We start from the raw sequence: 24,376 nt of genomic DNA on the forward strand, positions 1-24,376 counted from the left end.
TTGTTCACCTATGAAGATGAGCCAATTCCCCTCCCTCCCTCCCTCTAGAATAGAGGGGAATATTTATATATATGTTGTGTATATGTGTGTGTGTGTATATATAGGTGTGTGTGTATATATATATACATACATACACCTATATATACATATACCTGTGTAGGTATATATACATATATACCTACACCCACACATACACACATATACATATATAAATATACACACATTGTAAATATAGTGCCTGGTATGTCTTACATGGAGTTCCACGACACAGTTAATGATATATATATATATATTAATATGCATATTAATATATACATTCATACACTCATCCTATTGATTCTGTTTTTCTGGAAAATCCAACTAATACAACCAATCACAGAGGTATTGAATTATGGACATTCAATGCAAAGAGGCTTCCAAGTGTCCTCTTTCATAACCAATGTTATGACCCATTACATACAACAGATGGGAATGACTGCACACCTAAGACAGGTGGACAGGAGCAGAAACTCACTTTAAAGTCCAAACATGAAGACTCAAGATCTAAGCCCACTGATCACAAATGATAGAACATGAGCAAATGATTTCACTGCCACATCACAGTTTCCTCGTGCACTGAATGGGGCACCTGCTACCACTCCTGTCTACCTCTGGAGGCTCTAAATAAGATTAGGTTTATGAGAAATGAGGTTTATGAAAAGAATTCTGTAAACTCTAAGGAAGTGTAACATTGACAGGAAATGCTAGAAGAATACAGATGATAAATCACAACCACCCCTTCAACCTCATTACGATGATGCAGTTATAACAAGAGACTCTTCCCACTTTGTTACTAAAATGGAAAGTGACACACATATGCCATAGGGTGACTGTAATTACTTTGCTGCTCATCAGCTAAAGGGAGCAATCACACACAGACCACATGTTTCTAAAATGGGAGCCACATCAAAACTGAGAGAACATATGGGACTATCAGATATACATGCACAGCATGAGACCCTGCCAACATGAAGTGGGGTTGAGCTTGGGGATATAGTGATTCTGTTCAGATATGTATAATCAAGAAAAGCCAGCCATTACTACGAGTATGGGACTTTGGGCACTTGGGTTCTTCAAACCCCAAAACAGGTGTTAAACACATAAAACTTTCCGGTACATGGCTAAAGCTCAGACAGACTAGAATACTAACCCCATTCACTTGAGGCCCCCCAAAGCAATGCACAGAAAGTGGCAAGAGAATTATTTCTCTTCAACATCAACTGTAACTCTGTAGACAAACCTGCAGTCACTGTCCTTTAAAATTCAAAACTATTTGAGTACCTCCTAGATGCCAAGAACTGCTTAGGTGTTATAGCTTCAACAGTGACCAAGACAAGACTGGCACGTTCACGGACATTTCTCCAAAGACAAACAAAAGGGCAACAGATATGTGAAAAGATGCTCAACATCACTAATCTGGGAAATGCAAATCAAAACCACAGTGAGATATCACCTCACACCTGTTAAGATGGATATTATATAAAAAAAAGAGAGAAGTATTGCCAAGGATGTGGCAAAATTGGAACCTTTGTACACTATTGGTAAGATTGTAAAATCATGCAACCTCCATGGAAAATAGTATAGAGACTCCTCAAAAGATTCAAAATAGAACTCCCATATGATCCAACAAGCCCACTTCTTGTTATTTACCAAAAGAACTGGAAGCAGGATCTCACAGAGATATCTGTTTTCCAATGTTAATTGCATGACTATTCACAATAGCCAAGATACAGAAGCAACCTAAATGTCCATCAATGGATGGGTGGATAAAGAGCATGTGGTATATCCATACAATGAAATGTTAATTCAGCCTTTAAAAGAGGAAATTCTGCCATATGTGACAACACAGATGAACCTTAAGGACATATTGCTAAGTGAAATAAGCCAGTCACAGAAAGATAAATACTACATGATTCCATTTATAGCAGATATCTAAAAATAGACAAACTCATAGAAGCCGAGAGCAGAATTTTGATAGCCAGGATCGGGGGGAATAAGAAGTGGGGGGTTTCTAATCAATGGGTACAAAATTTCAGTTAGGAACTGCAGTTTCTGGTTCTACATGTAAGGAGCTTGGAAGTCCCCACTCTATCCTAACAACAAGTAAAAACTGAACAGACTGAAACATCTACAACTCTTCTTGGATCCATAAGACTGGAGAAGACCCAGGGAAAACCACAGCCCCCAAGAATGGAGAGAGTCAGGCAAACATCACTTCCCTGAGTAGGGACTCAAGAGCAGAAACCAAGACTGGAGAGACAGCCAGGAAAACACCACTTTCCTGAGCAGGGATTCAAGAGCAGAAACCACCTCAGGAACAAGTGCTTGGGTAGAAAACCTGAACTGTAGCTGATGGCTGCTAGAGGCTCAATGGAGAAAATTCCAAGAGTTAAAGACTACAGGAGGACCCAGTCTTGGGAAACCCCCAAATACTGTGAGATTTACCTCCAGGAGCCAGATCAGGTTCCCACAGAAAATAACAGAAAAAACCCCTCTTGTTTCTGGCAGGGGGAGGGGAAAAGCCTGAGCACTCTGTTTTTTTTTTTTTATGTTATGTTAATCACCATACATTACATCATTAGTTTTTGATGTAGAGTTTCATGATTCATTGTTTGCGTATAACATCCAGTGCTCCATTCAGTATGCGCTCTCTTTAATACCCATCCCAGGCCAACCCATCCACCCGCCCCCCTCCCCTCTAGAACCCTCAGTTTGTTTCTCAGAGTCCATAGTCTCTCATGGTTTGTCTCCTCCTCCGATATCCCCCCTTCATTCTTCCCTTCCAACTATCCTTTTTTTTTTTTAACATATAATGTATTATGTTTCAGAAGTACAGGTCTGTGATTCAACAGTCTTACACAATTCACAGCGCTTACCATGGCACATAGCCTCCCCAATGTCTATCACCCAGCCACCCCATCCCTCCCACCCCTCACCACTCCAGCACTCTGTTCTTAATAAGACTTGTCCTCAGGGGAAACCAGTTAACCAGAGCCTAATCTGCTGTGGCATTCTGAGAGTTGAACTGAGCTGGGGGAAGGGAAGTACCCAACCCCAGCCAAAACTGTCCCACCAAAGAGGGTAAAAATAACTAAGAAATACTTGTGAAGCTCACAGTGCAAAGGCACAAGTTCACCAAGAGACTGAGACCTAAAGACAGGATGACAGAACGCTCCCCCTCCCCCACACCTCACCACCACATCACAAGAGGCCTATTTACAGCAGCTCTTTTTATCTGGTACATCATGTCTGGCTGTCAAGAAAAAAATCACAAGGCACACCAAAAGGCAAAAAACACAATTTGAAGAGACAGAGCAAGCATCAGAACCAGACAGGGCAGGGATGTTGGAATTATCACACCAAGCATTTGAAACAACTACAATTAATATGCTAAGGGTTCTAATGGTTAAAGCTGCAGCATGCAAGAATGTATGGGCAATGTAAGCCGAGAGATGGAAATCTGAAGGAAAAAAAAACAAAAAGAAATGCTAGAGATCAAAAACACTGGAACAGAAATGAAGAACATCTTTGATGGGCTCATTAGTAGACTGGACACGGCTGAGGAAAGCATCTCTGAGCTTAACATTTAAATCAGTAAGTTCAAAAACTGCAAAGCAAAAAGTTTCAGTAATGCAAGATGAATAAATTCTAGAGATGTGGTGTAGGACATCGCAGGTATAGTAAACAATGCTGGGCTGTATGCTGGATTCCTTTGGGTTGATCTTACTTAGGATTCGCTCAGCTTCTTGAATCTGTACATTTATGTCTTTTGACAAATTCAGGAAGTTTTCAGCCATTATTCCTTTAAGTGCTTTTTCAGCCCATTCTTTTTTCACCTCTCTTTTTGGGACTCCAGTGACATGAATATTACATCTTTTGTTAAGAGTCCTACAGGTCCCTGAACCTCAGCTAATTTATCTATTTTCTTTCTATTGTTTAGATCGGATAATTCCTATTATTCTACCAAATTCACTGATTATTTTCCCTCTGTCACCTCCATTCTTCTGTTGAGCCCATCCACTGAGTTTTTTTACTGCAGTTATATTTTTCAGTTCTAAAATTGCCATCTGGTTCTTCTTTATATCTTCTGTTTCTTTGGGGTTTTTTCCTATTTTTTTCTATTTTGTTTCATTTAAGTATGTTTGTAATGGTTCTTTGAAACATTGTGTTTATTGAAATATAATTCGCACACCATAAAATTCACCTTTTTAAAGTAGAAAAATCAGTAGTTTTACTATGTTCACAAAGTTGTGCAACTGTCGCCACTACCTAATTCCAGAACATTTGTATCACTCCAAAATGAAACTTCATACCCATTAGCAACCATTCCTCTTCCCCCTTTCTCTCCTGTCTCCAGAAATCATTAATCTAATTTCTGTCTTTACAGATTTGCCTACTCTATACAGTTCATATAAATGGAATCAAACAATATGTGGCTTCTGTGACTGGTTTCTTTCACTTAGCTTAATGTTCTCAAAGTTCATCCATGTTGTAGCATTTATCAGTACTTTTTGCCTTTTTATGGCTGAATAATATTCTATTATATGGATATATGACACTGTTTATCCATTCACACTATTTCCAATTTTGGGCTATTATGAATAATGCTGAATATCCATGTACAATTTTACGTGTGGACATTATGTTCTCAATTCTCTTGGGTACCTACCTATGAGTGGAAATCCTGGGTCATATGGTAACTGTTTCACTTTTTGAAGAACTGCCAAAATGCCTTCCAAAGTGGCTGCACCATTTTATTCCTACCAGCAATGCATGAGGGTTCTAATTTCTTTACCTCCTTGCCAACAGTTCTTATTGTATTTTTTTTACAGATTTTTTTTAAGATTTTATTTATTTATTTGAGAGAGAGAGAATGAGAGCTAGAGAGCATGAGAGGGAAGAGGGTCAGAAGGAGAAGCAGACTCCCCGCTGAGCAGGGAGCCCGATGTGGGATTCGATCCCAGGACTCTGGGATCATGACCTGAGCTGAAGGCAGTTGCTTAACCATCTGAGCCACCCAGGCTTTTTGATTACAGTCATCTCAATGGGTATGAAGGGGTATCTCACTGCAGTTTTGATTTACCTCCCCCTAATAGTATTGAACATCTTTTCAAGTGTTGTTGCGGTATTTTTATGTTGGCCACTTTAAAGTCTTTCCCAGAAAATTCTAACATCTCTGTCATCTTGATAGTGCCATCTATTGATTCTTTTTTTCTCTCAGTTTGAGATCTTCCTAGTTCTTGATATGACAAGAGCTTTTTATTGGAACCCGGACATTCAGGGTATTATGTTATAAGAACTTCTTATTTAAACCTTCTAAAAAAAAAAAAAAAGGGTGCCTGGGTGGCTCAGTTGGTTAAGCAACTGCCTTCGGCTCAGGTCATGATCCTGGAGTCCTGGGATAGAGTCCTGCATCAGGCTCCCTGCTCAGCAGGGAGTCTGCTTCTCCCTCTGATCCTCCCCCCTCTCATGTGCTCTCTCTCTCTCATTCTCTCTCTCTCAAATAAATAAATAAAATCTTTTAAAAAAATAAAAAAAATTAAAAAATAAACCTTCTGACAGTGTTCTGGCAGAAGAAAGTGAGGGTGGGGATACTTCCTCGTTACTTTACTGACAGGATGGGTTACAAGTCAGGCTTCCCGTGTGGCCTCCAATGAACCATGGAAGGATATATGGCCTCATTACCACTGGGAGGTGGTGGAAGTCCGGACTTTCCCCTAGGTCTCCACTGACACCACCATAGTTAGGAAGCAAAGCGGGGGACTTATTATTGACAGGTGGGGTGGAAGTCCAGGCTCCTTACGGAGCCTCCTTATGGTCTTCTCTGACACCACCTGGGCAGAGGTGTTGGGGAACACCATTACAGCCTCCCAAGGGTGAAAGTCTAGGCTCCCCACTGGATCTTTGCTGGTGTGGGTGAGTGTGAGGACACACTTTTCTCTGTGGTGTCTGACTTGAGTACAGGGGTTATTGTCTAATGGTTTTCCATCTTGCTGATGTGCTCTTTTCCTGGCCTTTTGGCTAGAGAAAGCAGGCTTTTGTTGGGACTTTTTAATCTGTGTCCACTGACCATTCTGGGTTGCTGGCTTCTTCTGCTCCAATTCTGGGATATAGGAGTAAATCAAGAAAACCCAGGAAACTCACCACTGTCTCATTTCTCAACGTCCATAGCTGGCTTGCTGCTTTCTCTCCACCTTTGACACCCTTCTCCTGTTTATTTTTTATATAAAGCACAGTTTTTAGTTGCATTTGGAAAGAACATGGAAAAGTATGCCTGTTCCATCTTTCCAGAGGCAGAAGTCTTTTAAAATTTCCAGCCTCTCTTTTTAAACCCAAATTAAAAAAAAAAATGGGGGCTAAATCTTAAACATAGGAATAGCTTTAAAGTGAACTATGCATTCCCTTATCCTTCTGCAACACAGGCCACTAAAATTAATTTAACCTTCCCGACAAAGCTCAACAATACAAACATCCATGACCATATATTTATTCCTCAAGACCCACTCTAAGTTTACTGTGCAATAAGCACTTTTCTGTCACATTAAATACGACCTGTTGACCCAATTTTGGAAGTTCCTGTGATTGCCTGTTCCTTTTTCTATTTCTCGCTCTTGTCAGTGTGACTGCCTCCAGAGAATCCCCACACCTTTTAATCTGCTACTTCTAACAGTGTGCAGGCTGAGAAACCAGACAGTCAAATATTTTAGAGATATTTTTAAACAATAGTAAACAGACAAAGGACACCAGATGCTCCCCCTCATACACAAATTTCTCAACATCTATTTGGGCTACTCTGATGTCCTTTTGGTTTATCTACAGCTACCTTATTATATCCCAGTGAATGAAGTCAGACCATAAATGATTTCAAATAACACGAGGTGCTACTGTATGTATAGATTCAGGTTACCTTCATCGAGATCAGACCATCAAGCAGTAAGCCTTGGAAAACAAAGAGACCCACGCCAACTACAGACTGCTGGGGAAAGGCTCCCTGGTGCCACAACCCTGGGCAGGGAGCCTGAGAGCATAAACAAACTGGAAACTGAGGATTCTAAACTACTATGCTAATTAAGCAGGAGGAACAAGTCATATGTGGATACCTAATAAGCACTTGAACATTTCTGTTCTTCCTTTTTTACTGTTAAAGCATAACCAAAGCTATCAGCTCCAGCACAATGGGTCAGAGGGCCTATTAGTTTCCAGAAATGTGCTCTGCTCAGAAAACATGTCCCAGAGGCACGGTTTTTCAGGATGCCAAGGCAAATAATTGGTTAAAGGCTGATGGTAGGGCTTAGTCTCATGCCTTGTACCACATGCATATCACAAAATATCGAACACTATGTTTCTGAGTTCCATGACACACAGAATCAGTTCCTGACATCAGACTGCAGGCCCCATGCCCACCCATGCTCCTGAGAGAGAGTACCTGGTCCCGGAGAAAGAGTGTGAGGGTTCAAGTCAGAGGTCAGCATTCACCTATATAGCCTTAGCAAGTTTGCTAACATAGGAAATGAACTTTAAAGAGAAAAATCACCATGCAAAAGTGACATGGATAGTCAATGAATGGCAAATACCACTACTGTTACTGATTTTTATGTATAAGGAAAAGACTCTATCAAGGGAAAGATACCAGATGCTATACCCAAGTTACCAGCATCTGCGGACCCAAATACTGAATTGATTTTTGGTCTAGTTAGAGTCAACTCAGAGTCTCCAAATCCAGAGTTCTTTGTGCAATGTGGTGCCATCTTTTGGCACACACGGAAAGGCAGATGCAAAGCTCCAGATCATGGAAATCATCACATCTGCTCTAAGATGGCCTTCTTCCCACCAGCTCATCTATCCAGTTTCCCATGACTGCCTCCCACACTCCATCGCTCATTCCCTCTCTTGCCCTTTAATCTTCCAACTTATGGTGTCTGGTATGTTGGTGGTGTTATTTTTTTCCAGTCATGCATACTCTTCCTAGAGTTTGGGTCTTTATTTTATGTTTTCTATCCACTAGTCCCTTTCCTTTCAGGGCAATCACCCTGCCTTTCAAATCTCCAATTCTACTAGATCCCATTTTCTTTGAAAAGAGATACTCTGATGGAAAGACCTACCAAGTCCTGTTGGGATGCTCCGTACAGAGGTGAGAAACCAACACAGAGCAGGGGTGGGGTAGGGAGAAAACCAGAAGGAGCACTGGGTTGCTGCAACCAATCTGAACTCATGTGTAAAGACCAATAACCTATGCAGAGAGAGTAATTTCAAGGGAAATTACTGCCTGGGAACTGGGGATATGAGTAGGCAAAGGCTGGTAAGAACTATAGCAGAGATGATCTAGTGATTAAACCAAGAAAATTCATCAGTGTCTATTAACAAGTAAAAAGATAAAAACCATGATCACTGTAAGACATGCAGAAAAAGTATTTGAGAAATAAAACATCCATTCATGATAAATACTCTCAACAAAGTAGATTTAGAGGGAACATACCTCAATATAATAAAGGCCATATACGAAAAACCCAGAGCTAACATCATACTCAATTGTGAAAAAAATGAGAGCTTTTCCTCTAAGATTAGAAACAAGAAAAGGATATCCACTCTCATCACCTTTTATTCAACACAGTACTGGAAGTCCTAGCTACAGCAATAAGACAAGAAAAAGAAATAAAAAGCATCCAAATTGGTAAGGAAGAAGTAAAACTTAAAGATTTTATTTATTTGACAGAGAGAAAGAGAGCACAAGCAGGGGGAGTGGCAGGCAGAGGGAGAGGGAGAAGCTCCCCTCTGAGCAGAGAGCCCAACGTGGGGCTCAATCCCAGGACCCTGGGATCATGACCTGAACCAAAGGCAGATGCTTAACCAACTGAGCCACCAGGCACCCCCAAAATTAAGAAATCTTATGTATAACTGCACCAAAAAGAGTAAGATACCTAGGAATAAACTTAACCAAGGAGGGAAAAGACCTGTTCTCTGAAAACTATAACACACTGATGGAAGAAATTGAAGATGAAACAAACAAACAGAAAGATACTCCATGCTCATGGTTTGGAAGAACCAATATTTTTTAGATGTCCATACTACCCAAAGCAATCTACAGATTTAATGCAATCCCTATTAAATACCAAAAACATTTTTCATAAAGCTAAAACAAAAAAATCCTAAAAATTATATGGAACCACAAAAGACCCCAAATAGCCAAAGTAATCTTGAAAAAGAACAAAACTGGAGGTATCACAATCCCAGATTTCAAAGCTAGATTAATCAAAACAGTATGGTACTAGCACAAAAACAGACACATAGATCAACAGAACAGAGAGTCCAGAAATAAACCCACGTTTTTATGGTCAATTAATCTATGACAAAAGAGACAAGAATATACAATGGGAAGAAGACAGTCTTCTCAACAAATGGTGTTGGGAAAACGGGACAGCTATATGCAAAAGAATGAAACTGGACCACTTTTCTATACCATACACAAAAATAAACTCAAAACAGATTAGAGACCTAAATGTGAGACCTGAAACCAGGAAATTCCTAGAAGAAAACATAGGCAGTAATTTCTTTGACATCACTGTAGAAACATTTTTCTAGATATGTCTCCTCTGGCAAGGGAAACAAAAACAAAATTAAACTATTGGGACTGCACCAAAATAAAAAGTTGCACAGTGAAGGAAACCATCAACAAAACAATAAGGCAAGCTACTGAATGGGAGGAGATATTTGCAAAGAATATATCCAATAAAGGGTGAGTAAACAAAATATATAAAGAACGTAACTCACACACCAAAATAATCCAATTAAAAAATGGGCAGAAGTTTTGATTTGTATTTCCCTGATGGCTAGTGATATTGAATATTTTTTCATGTACTATATGTTGGCTAATTAAACATAACAATAAAAAAATGGGCAGAGGACCTGAATAGGCATTTTTCCAAAGAAGACATACAGATGGCCGAGACACACATGAAAAGATGGTCAACATCATTATCATCAGGGTGATGCAAATTAAAAGCACAAATGAGATATCATTTCACACCTGTCAGAATGGCTAAAATCAAACACAAAAAATAACAGTGTTAGCAAGGCTGTGGAGAAAAAGGAACCCTTGTGCTCTGTTAGTGGTAATGTAAATTGGTGCAGCCACTGTCTAAAGTAGTATGGGCGTTCCTCAAAATATTAAAAATAGAATCACCATATGATCCAGTAATTCTACGATTGGGTATTTACCCCAAGAAAATAAAAACACTAATTTGAAGAGATATATATATCCCTATGTTTATTGTAGCATTATTTACAATAAGCAAGATGTGGAAGCAACCCAAGTGCCATTGATAGGAAGAGACAGAGAAGGTGTGATATATACACACAATGGAAATATCACTCAGCCATAAAAAAGAATGAGATCTTGCCATCTGCAACATGGACAGACCTAGAGGGTATAATGCTGAGTGCAATAAGTCATTTAGAGAAAGACAAATACCATATGGTTTCACTCATGTGTGGAATTTAAGAAACAAAGCAAACAAAGAAAAAAAGACAAAAAAAAAACCAAAAAAACAAAACAGGCTCTAAAGTACAGAGAACTGGTGGTTACCAAAGGGAAGGTGAGTGGGGGGATGGTGAAATAGAGGGAATGAAGGGTACACTTTTCCTGATGAGCACTGGGAAATGTATAGAACTGTTGAATCATTATATCATACACCTGAAACTAATATAACACTGTTAATTATACTTGAATTAAAAAAAAATCATCAATGTCTAAAACAACACAAGGCATCCAGGTTCCCATGACTGCCAGAGCGGAGAGGGAGCATGTCATAAAAGACTGCAGGAATCCCCTTCCAGGCAACAGACTGGGCTCTGGCAGGTACTTCTCTTCCCAGGCCAGGTCAAGTGGGTGCTGGAGTTGTGGCTGAGATGTGTGTGTGTGTGTGTATGAGAGAGAGAGAAAGAGAGTCAACTACAACCTCACCACAGATGAGGGCAAAAAAGAATGATGGAGACAGTGGAATCTGAAGGGAGGTGCAGGTAAGAAATGACTGGCTTGGAAACTAAGCCTTCATTTCAGCTTTGAAAACCATCTCCTACATGAGCATCAGTTTTCCCAGACACAGACACCTAGAAAACCATCATAAATATGGGTCACTGTGAGCTCCTCAGCTACAACAGAATCTTTTTATGGCAGCATCATTAACCTATTTATAGTGAGCAATTAAAGATAGTCTAAGTGGGCCACCACATTCCTATCTGGCTGGCTCTGGCCTGTGTAGTGTAACACTAACAAGATAAAGGCTTTCCTTAAATGCCATGCTACACAAAAGCCTAGTCTAGATACTTCTAAATCTGTCTTTAGTTTGTATTTATATTTTTAAGTCAATTAAATTGTTCATGGGCTGCATTATCCATGAGGTAAGCTACAGTATGGGAAACTTCACAAAAACCGTTCAAAGCCACGTAGGGGATGGTGTGGTAGGGCACAGAGGGCACAGCATTTGGACCTGAGCAGACCAGAGTCTGAATCCTACCTCTGCAAATAAACATGACATTGGGAAAATCACCCTCTCAAACTTCCGTTTCTTCACATGTAAAACTGGGACGTATTCACTGACTTTCCAGCACTTTTATATATAAAATGCCTAATGAATTATGGCACCTGGCATTGCTCAGTGAATGATAGCTGTTCTAGAGACAGTCAACAGAGCACATGACAAATGAAGTCAGGATTATGAAGGGACTTCTGGGATATATTCCACTTAAACCACCCTCAAGGTGAACTTTCAGAAACGAACTCAGCCTTATGGATGAGTCCCCACCTCTGACCATTTCTTCCTAACCTGATCACTTCCTCCCTCTCCTCATGCATCTGATACACCAAACAATCCCACATACACATCTGCTTCCATCATTCATGTTCATGGAACGGTGCCTTTCCCCATGCCCCAAATTATTACCTGCTCAAAATCAGACCTATGCTTCATGGCCCCACTCAAATGAGATCTGCAGTCTTCAAGGAGATGCCCACCATGATACCCTCACAGCCCAGAAACTCTTAGAAGTGACCACACCCTCCAGAGTGGTCACTAGGAGTACATTAATAAATGAATGAATAATTCCTCTCTCCGAATTCAGTCCAGTTCACTGTAAGTGTTCACTTACAATATGCTACCAAAGGCTCTGAGAGCATAGAATAAGAGGTGGAGAAACTAAGGGAAGCTGACAATTTTATTTTGTTTTTAGCACAGAAAACTTGAGCAGTCTGTATCATCTGCAATGCTTTGAAATAAAGAAGTGACACGCTGGGATCTTAACTCAGACTTGTCAGCACTCATGGTGTGAAGCCAGAAAACAAGCTGATTTTCACTATCAAATTCCCTGAAATACACTTAAGCCACTGAGAATTTCTTGAGTAAAGATTCTATATTTTTCTGTGGAACTTACTGGCAAATGATATATACATTTATCTACACAATTAGTAAAAATGAATGTGCTCTGAAAACTTTTTTCCATGAAATTTTAAGATAATGGGTAAAACAAATATAACACTCTCTACCAACAGAATTTAAATGTCATTTTGTCATATATTAAAATTTTATTTATACCGGGATATCTCAGGAGTCTCCATTCTGTCCCACTGATAGATTCGTCTATCATATTGATTTTATTATAATAGCCTTTATAGTAGGTTTTAATGTCTGATAAGGGAAGTCTCAACTTTCCTTTCAGTATTTTTTTTGGATTTTAATAAATGGTGCTGGCACTTTCAACTGCCTATTTGGAACAAAATAAATTTCTTACACCACATGTAAAAATAAATTACAGATAAAGTAAAGGCTAGATGCCAAAAATGAAGCAATAAACTCTTAAGAGAAAATCTAGGAGACTGTGTGTATAACCTAAAGACGCATGCAGATCTTTTTATTAAGAAAATAAAGAGAGGCGCCTGGATGGCTCAGATGGTTAAGCGTCTGCCTTCGGCTCAAGTCATGATCCTGGGGTCCTGGGATCAAGCCCCACATCGGGCTCCTGGCTCAGCAGGGAGCCTGCTTCTCCCTTTCCCTCTCCCCCTCTCCCTAGTTCATTCTCTCTCTCTGTATCTCTGTCAAATGAATTAAAAAAAATCTTAAAAAAAAGAAAATAAAGAAATATAAAACAAGAGATATATTTTACTACATGAAAATTTAAAATTCCTGTTTAGCAAAAGCTATCATAAGCAAGGTCTAGAGACAAACAATAGATTTGGTTAAAAATATTTGCAGTAAACATTTTAAAATGCTAATATCAATAATATATAAAGCCCTCCTAGAAACAGATACAAAAAAGAAAAATAATCCAATAGAAAATTGCACAAAAAGATATGAATAGGCAATTTGCAGAGAAGCAAAGGTCCAAAAGACCAAATATATGGAAAACTACTCAGACTCTTTCCACCCAGACTAGCAAAAATTACAAGGAAGATTTAACACCTACTGCTAACAGAAATGTCAAGGAAAGGACACTCTCCTAAATTGCTGGTGGCAGTATAAATTGTTACAGAAATCTTTGAAGCAATCTGGCAGCATCTATTGCTAAAAATACACTTTGATAAGATTCCAACTACTATAACATTTTCCTAAAAATAAAAACAGTACAAAAGAATAGATATACAAATAATGTTTACTGTACCACAGTTCCTAATGCCAAAAGAAGGAAATAAAATGAATGATTATTAATAGGGTAATAGCTAAATAAGTAATTTGGGGTCTGTACCATGGAATATTATACAGCCATAAAAGAATGAATTAGAGTTATACTAGTTAAACTGGAGGTACTTCTATGAGGTTTTGTTAAATAAGAAAGTGAAGATACAGAAAAGTATGTCAAATATGATACCAGTTAAAAAAGGAAATAATTATTCCCAAATCCTCGGATAATTATATGTTTTTATGTTCATGTGTGGTTATCTAGCATAGAGGAGAACACAGGAGGATACATACCAGGTAATTAACAAGGTTACCTAGGGTGATGGAGGGAAAGTTAAGTGTAAACAGAAAAAAAGGCCAAAGAACACCTGATGTATATGTGATCACACGTATATATACACATACAAGTTGTTCTCATCATTAAAAAAAAAATTTTGAACATATATATTCTACCACCTGTATCTGTGCTGTTTTGTAGCCTATAAAATACACACACACACACACACACACACACACACTCTCTCTCTCTCTCTCTCTCTCTCTCTCTGCAAGGTAAAAGAAAACTGAAGCTCAGAGATGTTAAGCAGCTTCTAAGATTTACAAGTTAGTATAGCCCCACAGGGTAGTGGGGAGCAGCCTCAACCTGTACCTGGGGTCTGCACTGAGCTTATTACATAAAAGTTCCAGCGAGGGCAGTGGAGAGTGGACATCTGTTACAACACAGAGAACTGTATGTGGGCCCAGGAAAAGTTGGTTCCTTTCCTTCCCCCAACACCTGTGAAACGAACAACAGCTGACATTATCATAATGAAAGCTATGTTACATGTCCACCACAATGCTCTAAAATATGCTGCCAACAAAGTTATAAAGCCTCTTCTGACATTTAAACAGATTGGAAGCAGCGATTTTATGAGATTTATAGAAATAAGCAATATTGAAATGAGGAAAAAAGTCTTAGAAGCCAACAAGATGAATTTCCTACCTAATAGTGAATCCCACCCACAGAATCTCTGGCAGGTAGGTGCCCGCCATCTGCTTGAACACTTCTAATTGAAAGGAATGTCACTATCTAACAAGACAGCCCCTTCTATTTTTGAACAGCCCTAAAGAGTTATAAAGTTCCCTCCTACAGAGAAACAAAAATTGCCTCCTTATAACTTCTACCTCTTGACCTGAGCCTTATCTTCTTAAAATAGAGAGATTATTTAAAATGATTTAAGTTATTTAGTATCATTTGAAAACACTCCTATCTACCATGAGGTAACATTATTGGCATAGAGGTTATGTGTAAGTCACACAAATCAGTAAATAGTCTTTCAGTGAAGCACCTGGGCACCAAGTTCCCGCTCTGAAGGAGGTCAGAGTACAGTAAAATTAGTTTGCTAATGAAAAGGAGTTAACATCATGCTCAATAATTTTGACAGCATTTTGACTGCATTAGCCTTTTCACAGGCTAACTGTGAAAATGAACTGTTATCTTTGAACAAGAAAAAGATGGCCTGTAAATTCGGTTTGAATTTCTTTCTTTTTTTAAGATTTTATCTATTTGAGAGAGAGAGAACATAAGCAGGGGCAGAGGAGAGGGAGAAACCAACTCACTGCTGAGCAGGGAGCCCGACGCAGGACTCAATCCCAGGACCCTGGGATCATGACCTGAGCCGAAGTCAGATGCATAAACGACTGAGGCACCCAGGTGCCCCTTGGTTTGAATTTCTAAAGAAAATTTCCCTCAAGTAAAAATAATATACTTAAAACAGTTATAGTTTCAACTGACTCAATGAAATGTACAATTGCCAAGAATAATAAATTACTTCTTTCTCCCACTATCCTCAACAAATTAACATTAGGAAGGTGTCTTTAAATCCTGTGTAAAAATTTAACCATGTAACCAATTCCTTCCCATCTTTTGAAAAAGATTTAAAAAGTCCCCTATCCAATCCTTTCTCAAAGAAAGAGTGGCATACAATTCTGTATTATTTTCCTTTCTGATGAAAGATATGAAAAGTTATACGCAACTAATGAATCGTTGAACACTACATCAAAATTAATGATGTGCTATATGTTGGCTAACTGAGCATAATAAAAAATACATAAATGGTAGAAAAAATAAATAAAAAATTAAGAAAAAAAGACATGAAAAATGGACTTCTCATGTGTTCCTTAAATATCACATTTCCAATGTCCATTAATGAGCACCCCCAGGACCAGAGAGGTGCTGATATGAGTACTATGGCACTGGATTCCTTACACACTAAGCATGTACTTCAAAAAATGCTTTTAACTCGAGGACTGCTTTGGGCTACAAGAACTCACTTGTCACTTGGATCCATTAATAGTTACAAACTTTTCTTTTTTTTTCTTTTTGCAAAACCCAAAAGATCTCATGTAACTTTGGTGGATACTTAGGAGATTCCTTTTTTAAATGACTAAATCACTCACAAACATGTTGGATGTGCACTTTTTTGGTGCCTCATCAAAATAAAATTATAAAATTACATCTACAAATTTTTTTTCTCAGCAGTACCTTTCTCTAAAATCAACACTGGCTACCATGCGTTCCAAAGCGATGGTCCAGGCCCCATCTTTAATTCCTTTCCAGATTGTGTAACCATCACTTGGCACCCAGGAGCAGAGCGCCAGGCCTTCAAAGTGCCCCCTGCGTTCAAGAAGGAGACACTCCTTTCAGCCCCATGGCTTAATACCCAAAACATTAAATTCGGGTGAAATTTTAATTAACAAATTCAAGCCTCACATTAGGATGCGCATATAAAGTAATGTTAAGCCATATGTAAGCAAGCCATGGTAATGAGAGTGAACTCAATCACAATAAAGAAACATATTTAGTTAAGTATTTTAATTATTATTTATTCAGAGATGTATATGCCTGGCAATTAAAATTCCCCATAAATGGAAAAAACAGCCCCAGCATATTTCTTCACTTATCATCCTATAGCCTCCAATTATTTCCCCAAATACCTGCTCACAACCTACTCACATACATTTTGCTCCCTCTTGAAAGGAGTCTGCTCCTTTGGCTGTACTAACATCCCAGGCAAAAAGGACCAAGTGAGCACACTGGCACAAGGGTAATAGATATGCATGCTTGATATAAGCCTCAATCCAGGAGCCTACTAGAAATGCAGACTCTTAGGCTCCACCCCAGACTTGATGAATCAAAATCTGCATTTTAAAAAGATCGCCAAGTGGTTCCAAGCATGTTAAAGTTTAAACAGCACCTGCTGTGGACCAGTAGGTCTCAGAGGGTGGTCCCAGGACCTGCAGCAGCAGCATCACCTAGGAATTGCTAGAAATGCAAATTCTTGAGCCCCACCCTACTGAATTAAAATCTCTGGGGGTGGGGCCCAGCAGTGGGTGTTTTGACAAAATCTCCAGGTGACTCTGGTGTCCTGGAAGGTTTTTAAGAACCATTGCTTTAGACAAGGGACAAATTTTTTCTGTGACCCACCAGATAGTAAAGTTAGTACTGAATGATGTGGTTGCAGCACGAAAGCAGGCTTAGACAATATGTAAACAAATGACCTTGGCTGTGTTCCAATAAAACTTGACTTATGGACACTGGAACTTGAATTGCATATAATTTTCACTTGTCATGAAATACTGCTTTTGATTTTTTTTCCAATTATTTCAAAATGTAAAACCATTCTCAGTTAACAGGCCACACAGAGACCAGACTGGCCTGTGGGCCCTAGTTCACTGTGTACCCTTGCTGTAGGCCGTGGGAAGATTGTCCCTAGTTCCCACTGACCAGAGTCCTTAGGTCATCCCACAGGGTCAATGCAAATGAGAATGGTAAAGCAACCTTGCCTCTCAGCAAAACATTAATATTTAAAACACATTCTGTAATTTTGTGGAAACCTTGCTGAGAACGCTCTCCCAATCCCCCATACGAATAATGCTCAGGAAATAAAGTGGGAGTCTGTTGAGAAAGTGTAATAATACTTGTGAGCTTTTCAAAACTTAATTATAAATGTTCACAGGGCTAAAAAAGCAAATGAAAGAATCCAACAGATTCAGATGATCTGAGTCTAGCCCTTCTTTCTAATCTTAATTCTATGTCCTATGCTCCAACTGAAGGCAAACCTCTGTACCCAAACCACAGTCTGAGTAGGCCACACGGATGTCTCCAGCCCCCGTCTCCATTAGAAATGCACTGCTCCCCTAGCCCCATGTCCAAATCCAAATCCTCCTCGTTCCTTAATGTCTGGCATCAATACAGCTCCTCCACAAAGCTCTCCCAATCCCCCAGCTAAAAATAACCCCTCAATAGTCTTGCATCTCTGTGATTCTGATTACCATGTCCTGTGCTTCATTTGTATGCTTTATTTATTCACTAAATTATAAGCTCCTTGAGGGCAGGGATATCTAATTCATCTTATATTTCATTAAGGACATTAGTCTCCAGCAGAGGCACACAGTAGCTGCTTACATGTTTTCTGACATGATTGGGCTTTAGTGGAAGTGTTGAAAATTATTACAGAAACAATAGCACCAGCTACTTATTGCACCCCTGCCTGACACTTCATCTCCAAATTGTAACAAAACTTCCTTTAAGGTGGGAAATTGTGTGCATACCCAATAAAACTGACACTGGCAGACGGAGAGCTTAGGGAGGCTGACCAGTTCAGAAGTTCTCAGGTTCTGCCCCCCATACAGCAACACCAGCATCAGCTGGAAACTTGCCGGGACTATGAATTCACAAGGCCCACACCCCACTCACGTGTTTCTTTTTACTGAGGAAAGGATACTGAACTTGGTAAGATCTTGCCACAGTTTTTAAGTGAAAATACAGATGGATGATTCTTTGATGTAGTTTCTTTTACAGACTATCTTGTTCCACAAATCCTTCTAAAACTTTCAGTTCACCCAATGCTTACGTACCACCCCAACTCAACCCAACTGTCCAGGCACAGACACTGAACATGAGAAATCCAGCTACCTCCATCAGGTAAGCGGTCTGAATGAGCATGGGCGTTATGGAAGCATTTCATTATCTCGGAATGCAGTGATGGAATGAAAGGTCTGTAATGTGCAGAAAGCAAAAAGTAAAGACAAAAAGATCACAGAATTATTGATTCAAGCTGGTGCTAGCTGAGAAGCCATTATCTGGGAAGGCAGAAGTATTTCCTAGGTCCTGCTTGAAAAAAAAGTTTAATTAGGCTAAGGGTAAAATGACAGGCTTGAATATCAACAAGATTTTCACCACAGAGCTATTTAACTGGGGTGAGGCAGTTCTGCCACACAGGGGTGAGAGGGTAGGGGGGTGGGGAGGGGATGCTTACTGTGTATTTATTAGGCTTGCTTTGTTTCCTACTTGTCACAATGAGACTAAATTAACTTACGCCCAACAGAAGATGCTAGTAAGAAAAATAGGAATTTCCTTCTAAGAGAGATTTTACCATGTGTTTTGATTCTTTCCCTTCACCATGCATTTTCCCTCACAGTTGTGTGCATGTGTATTTTAAGTTAACTTTAAGGATTATCTAAACCATTTAAGTCAATATTTACCAAAGATATGAAAGAAACATGTCCACATTCATGGACTTTGAGAGATCTCAATTTGAGACCTACTTTGCAAAGTCCAAAAGCAAATCCCACCATTACACAATACAAGGGCATCAAAGTGGCTACTCAGGCACAAAGAGGAACAGTCATGCAAGCCACATGGTGAATGCAGCCCCTCTGAGGAGAAATTCAGTAAGAGGTGTTAATATTAAGTGGTGAGAGCCTGAAATCTTCTAAAAGTGGAAAACGGAGCAGCCTGATCTACAAAATCATGTGTTCCCCTTAGTGCAACTGATTCAGATGGGCACAGGATTCCTTTTCCATGGCCATCTGTAATAACAAATAACCTAACCCATGGGCAGACAGCAATAGGAAAAACACATATGGCAAAACACACAGGCTGGCCCCAGGACAGAACCTAAGGGAAAGATCATCTGTATGAATAAAATGTCCGGTCTTCACTACAGTTGTGTATTTATAATGCATTTATAATAATAATTAAAATAAATACGGTCCTCAAAGCAACAATTTTAAATAGTTAAATCACCAATTTTTATAAACAGGAATAATACAGACAGATGGATCACCATTATAATTACAGAGATTCTGTTTGCTTTCATTTAATAGAAAACCCTGAGGAATAGCTCTGGGAGAACTCTGACAAATCTGAGACACACGGTAGCCAAGAAAGGGAAATCACTCTTGCTTGGAGATGCCTCCTACTCTTTGTAAACCTGGGTTTCCTCACTTATAAAATGTAATTAATTTTAATACCTACCTCACAGGTATGTTGTAAGCATCAGAGGGGATACGAGATGAGAAAGGTGCTCTGAAAATGCTAAAGCTCTCTACGAATGAGAGCAATTTCCACATGGGAATAGTTCACGTCAAATGAATAAAGGGCAACAATTAAAACAGTTGACTAATTTCTGTAAATGCTATTCCATTTAAACTAAGTGATAATATGTGAATTTCTAATTGAGAAAATAGCTAATTATTCTTAAAAGCAACCTCCAGAACACTGAAACATTTTCTAGTTATATAAATAACCTGCCCAAAGGCAAACCACAGACACGTGATACATCACAGATGCTACTGGCCATGTTTAAGGTGTGCTTAAAATGCTGATCAAGCAATCTCCCTCAAGACCCAGGCCATGACATCCTTATGATCTACTGGAGAATTACATTTGTGAATTCCACAGCTTACAACACTCCTATTCCTCTGTACCCCTGAATGTCACTCCTTAGCATGTGCTTGTGTGCACATACCTGTGCACACACGTGTGTGCACACATGCACACAAGCACACATATAAATGCCAGGGAAAGTAAAGCACCGCTGACAAGTCTAGCTAGGTTAGTTAATTTAAAGCCTCCTCCACCTGCCAGTTACTTTTAACTGAGTCTTCCAATCGATAAAATATCAATAATAGAACTTTTTCTGTGTAGCAGATACTTTAGCTTAACATGGCAATATTAAACTATAAAAACATGAATCTCAAAGGATGATCTGCTACATAAGATCCCTTTCACTTTCTGTAGCTGTGCACTAAATAAATGCATTACTGAATGAATCACCATCCATGAGGTACAGCTGGCTTTTACTCTAAGACCAGCACATACTTTTTTTTTTTTTTAAGACAGAGATATCATAAGTGAATGCAGTTTATAGTCAATACTGCTGGTCTGGATTTCAGTGACAAGCAGTAGGATTTAGCCAGCTCAGACCACTCAAAGGACTATGTAATCATGAGTTTCAATTTTCTTTTTTTAATGAAGTATAATTGACATACAATATTAGTTGCAGGTGTCCAACACGGTGATTCGACACTTACACACATTACGAAATGAGCACCATACATCTAGTTACACGCCAAAGTTAATATACTGTCTATATTCTCCATGTTGTGCATTACATCCCCATGACTTTTTTTTTTTTTTTAGATTTTATTTATTTGACAGAGAGAGTGAGAGAGCACAAGCAGGGGGAGCAGTAGAAGGAGGGGAGAGGCAGGCTCCCCTCTGAGCAGAGAGCCCAACGTGGGGCTCAATCCCAGGACCCTGGGATCATGACCTGAGCCGAAGGCAGACGCTTAACCATCTGAGCCACCCAGGCACCCCTCCCTGATGATTATTAATGTTGAACACATTTTCATGTGTCTGTTGGCCATCTCTATGTCTTCTTTGGGAAAATGGCTATTCAGATCTTGTGCCCATTTTTTAACTAGATTATTTGTTGTTTTGCTATTGATTTGTATGAGCCCTTTATATATTTTGAATATTAGCCCCTTATCAGATACATGATTTGCAAATATTTTCTCCCAGTCAGTAGGCTGCCTTTTCATTTTATTGATGGTTTCCTCTGCTGTGAAAAAGCTCTTTAATTTGATGTAGTGCCATTTATTTGTGCTTTTGTTGCCTTTGCCTGGGAGACTGGTCCAAAAAAATACAGCTAAAACCAATGTCAAGAAGCTTACTACCTATGATTTCTTCTAAGTTTTATGGCTTCAGTTCTTACATTCAAGTCTTTAATGCACTTGAGATAAGTTTCAATTTTCAAAGAAAGAGAAACTAATCATGATTTTTCATTTATACACACAGATACTTAATAAATTTTGTTGCATAAACAATGTTACATTGACACAAGAAAGAGTAATAGAACACAATAACTCAGAAGTAAACCTCATTATATATAAAAATGTAATACATGACAAAGAATCCATCACCAGGAAGGTAAACATTGTTTAATAAATGGTTTAGGGAGTACTAGTAGCAATTTGTGTTATATATATATATATATAAAATTCAGGCACCCCATTCCAGATATATAAAAATTAATCTGACACCATTTCATATTTAAAACCATAAAAATAAAACTATAGGGAAACAAAAATAAAGCACAACTAAAAATATCTCAACCTCTAGAGGTGACACTTTCTTTGCTTAGAAACTGCAGAGAAAAAGCAGCACAGACTTGCCTATATAAAAATTTACCACCACTACGTTTTTTAAAAAAGCAAAAAAAGACTAGGAAAAGTACCTTTATTAAATAGAACAGTCTTATTTTTGTTAGGTAAATTAATTTAAAAAAAAAAGCATTAACCCTCAAGAGGTAAGCAAAGTAATGGAGAAAAAGCACTTTGATGTGTCCTATAGAAAAAAGCTCCTTAGTTGGGCATTCCCCACCCTTCAAACTCAAGCTCCACCTTCCCTTCCTCCAGCCTCCAACCCCTGCATTCTGTGCTCCTGACACACTGAACTACCTGTGGTCTCCAGGTCAGTCAAAGGTCTCTCAAAGCCCCGTCTTTGTGCCTTCACTGTAGGAAGTGGCCACCTTCCCATTCTTGCATCTAAACATCATCTTTCAAAACAGCTCATCATGGGGCACCTGCGTGGCTCAGTCGGTTGAATGTCTGACTCTTGATTTCAGCTCAGGTCATGATCTCAGGAATGTGAGATTGTAGCCCCGAGTTGAGCTCCATGCTCAGTGGGGAGCCTACATAAGAGTCTCTCTCTCCCTCTCTAAAAAAATAAAACAAAACAGCTCATCTCACCTCTACCAGAGCACTTGTCAATACCCACCCCTAACACTATATGCTAACCCACCCTGTCCAACACCATTCAGAAGAACTTTCTGCAATGGTGGAAATGTTCCTATTTGTGCTAATATGACAGCCACTAACCCCACATGGCTATGAAGCACTTGAAATGTAGCTAGTGCAAGGGCGAAACTGAACTTTTAATTTAATTTGAATTTGAATTGCTATATGTGGATAGCGGTTCCCACACTGGACAGCATGTACATCTAGACTGAGGTCTTCAGGAGTTCACTGACATATGGTCAGAAGGCCAGGAGTAGCCTAACAGTATGCTATGATGCCTGTGTCACTCACCTCACTTTATCTCATCACATAGGCATCTGACATCATCACAAGAAGAGTGAGTGATAAGATATTGTGAGAGACCACATTTACATAATTTTTATTACAGTATAATTGTTCTATTTTATTATTGTTAATCCCTTACTGTGCCTAATTTATGAATTAAACTTTATCATAGGTATGTACATATAAGAGAAACATAGCATACATGCGGTTCAGTACTATCTGTGGGTTCAGGCATCTACTGAGGATCTGGAATATATACCCCATGGGGGGTGGATGCTGTATATGACACATTTCTGTTGGCTATATTCCTAAGAATGGAATTGCTGGACCATAGGGTATTCAAATATTCAGCTTCTAACAGTTTTACATATTGGTGTACAAATTTACACTCCCGAGGGGGGGCGGAGCAAGATGGCGGAGGAGTAGGAGACCTAGATTTCGTCTGGTCTCAGGAATTCAGCTGAATAGGGATCAAACCATTCTGAACACCTACGAACTCAACAGGACATCGAACAGGAGAGTAGCAACAACTCTCTGAACAGAGAAGCGACCACTTTCTGGAAGGTAGGACGTGCGGAGAAGTGAATCCGAGGCGATATTCGGGAGGAGAGACGGCGGGGGAGGGGCCTCCGTCGGCCGCTTCTGGCAAGTGATAGAGCCGCGGAGCACAAAATCGGAACTGTTAGAAGTCAGCTCCGCTGAGGGACGTCGCTCCAGTGGCTAAGCAGGGGGTGGAATCCTCCCGGGACAGTGTGGTCTCAGGACCCCTGGGGTCACAGAAAGACCGGGGGAGCCTGAGTGCGCCAGAGCTCCCAGGTATCGGAGCGGGGAAGCCGGCTGCAGAGACGGAGCCGAGGTGCGGGCTCTCAGCTCGGGGTTGCCATAAACTGTGATCCGCGGCCCAGTCGGGCCACTGCTCCTCCAGCAGGGACCCAACAGGCGGCAGATCCGGGGAGACTCCCCTTCCTTCCCGGGGAGGAGCGGCGCGGGAGCGCACTGCAGGGATCTGCTGGGATTGGAGACTCCACACGGGGTCGGGTGCCACAGATAGCAATGCTTGGTCACAGGCAGGGTGAGCACGGAGTGCAGCCGGAGACCGGGGACACGGAGTGACTGCTTTTCTCCGTGGGCGCACTGAGGAGCAGGGCCGCGAGTTCTCAGCTCCTCCGGGTGGAGATTGGGAGGCCACCATTTTTGCCCTGGTCCTCCAAGGCTGTACGGAGAGCTTGCAGGGAACAAAAGCTCCTGAGATCAAACCC

At 39.9% G+C, this 24,376-nt stretch overlaps 1 protein-coding gene across 6 annotated transcripts in view; it reads right to left on the reverse strand.

Moving 5' to 3' along the window:
* MTUS2 (microtubule associated scaffold protein 2) overlaps positions 1–24,376 on the reverse strand; it is a 581,138-nt gene that overhangs the window by 443,857 nt on the left and 112,905 nt on the right. Inside the window, exon 1 of one of the 6 annotated variants that reach the window (XM_073894731.1) lies at positions 14,356–14,461. The exons of the other annotated variants lie outside the window; for them this stretch is intronic. The gene's annotated coding sequence lies outside the window, so the exon portion shown is untranslated. Of the gene's footprint in view, positions 1–14,355; positions 14,462–24,376 lie in introns of those variants that run through there. 6 annotated transcript variants of the gene reach the window in all.

The sequence above is a fragment of the Callorhinus ursinus genome, unplaced genomic scaffold (assembly GCF_003265705.2).
Source record: "Callorhinus ursinus isolate GAN/ISIS: 27379988/994484 unplaced genomic scaffold, GSC_fseal_2.0 scaffold7, whole genome shotgun sequence".
In the NCBI taxonomy this organism is placed as follows: Eukaryota; Metazoa; Chordata; class Mammalia; order Carnivora; family Otariidae; genus Callorhinus; species Callorhinus ursinus.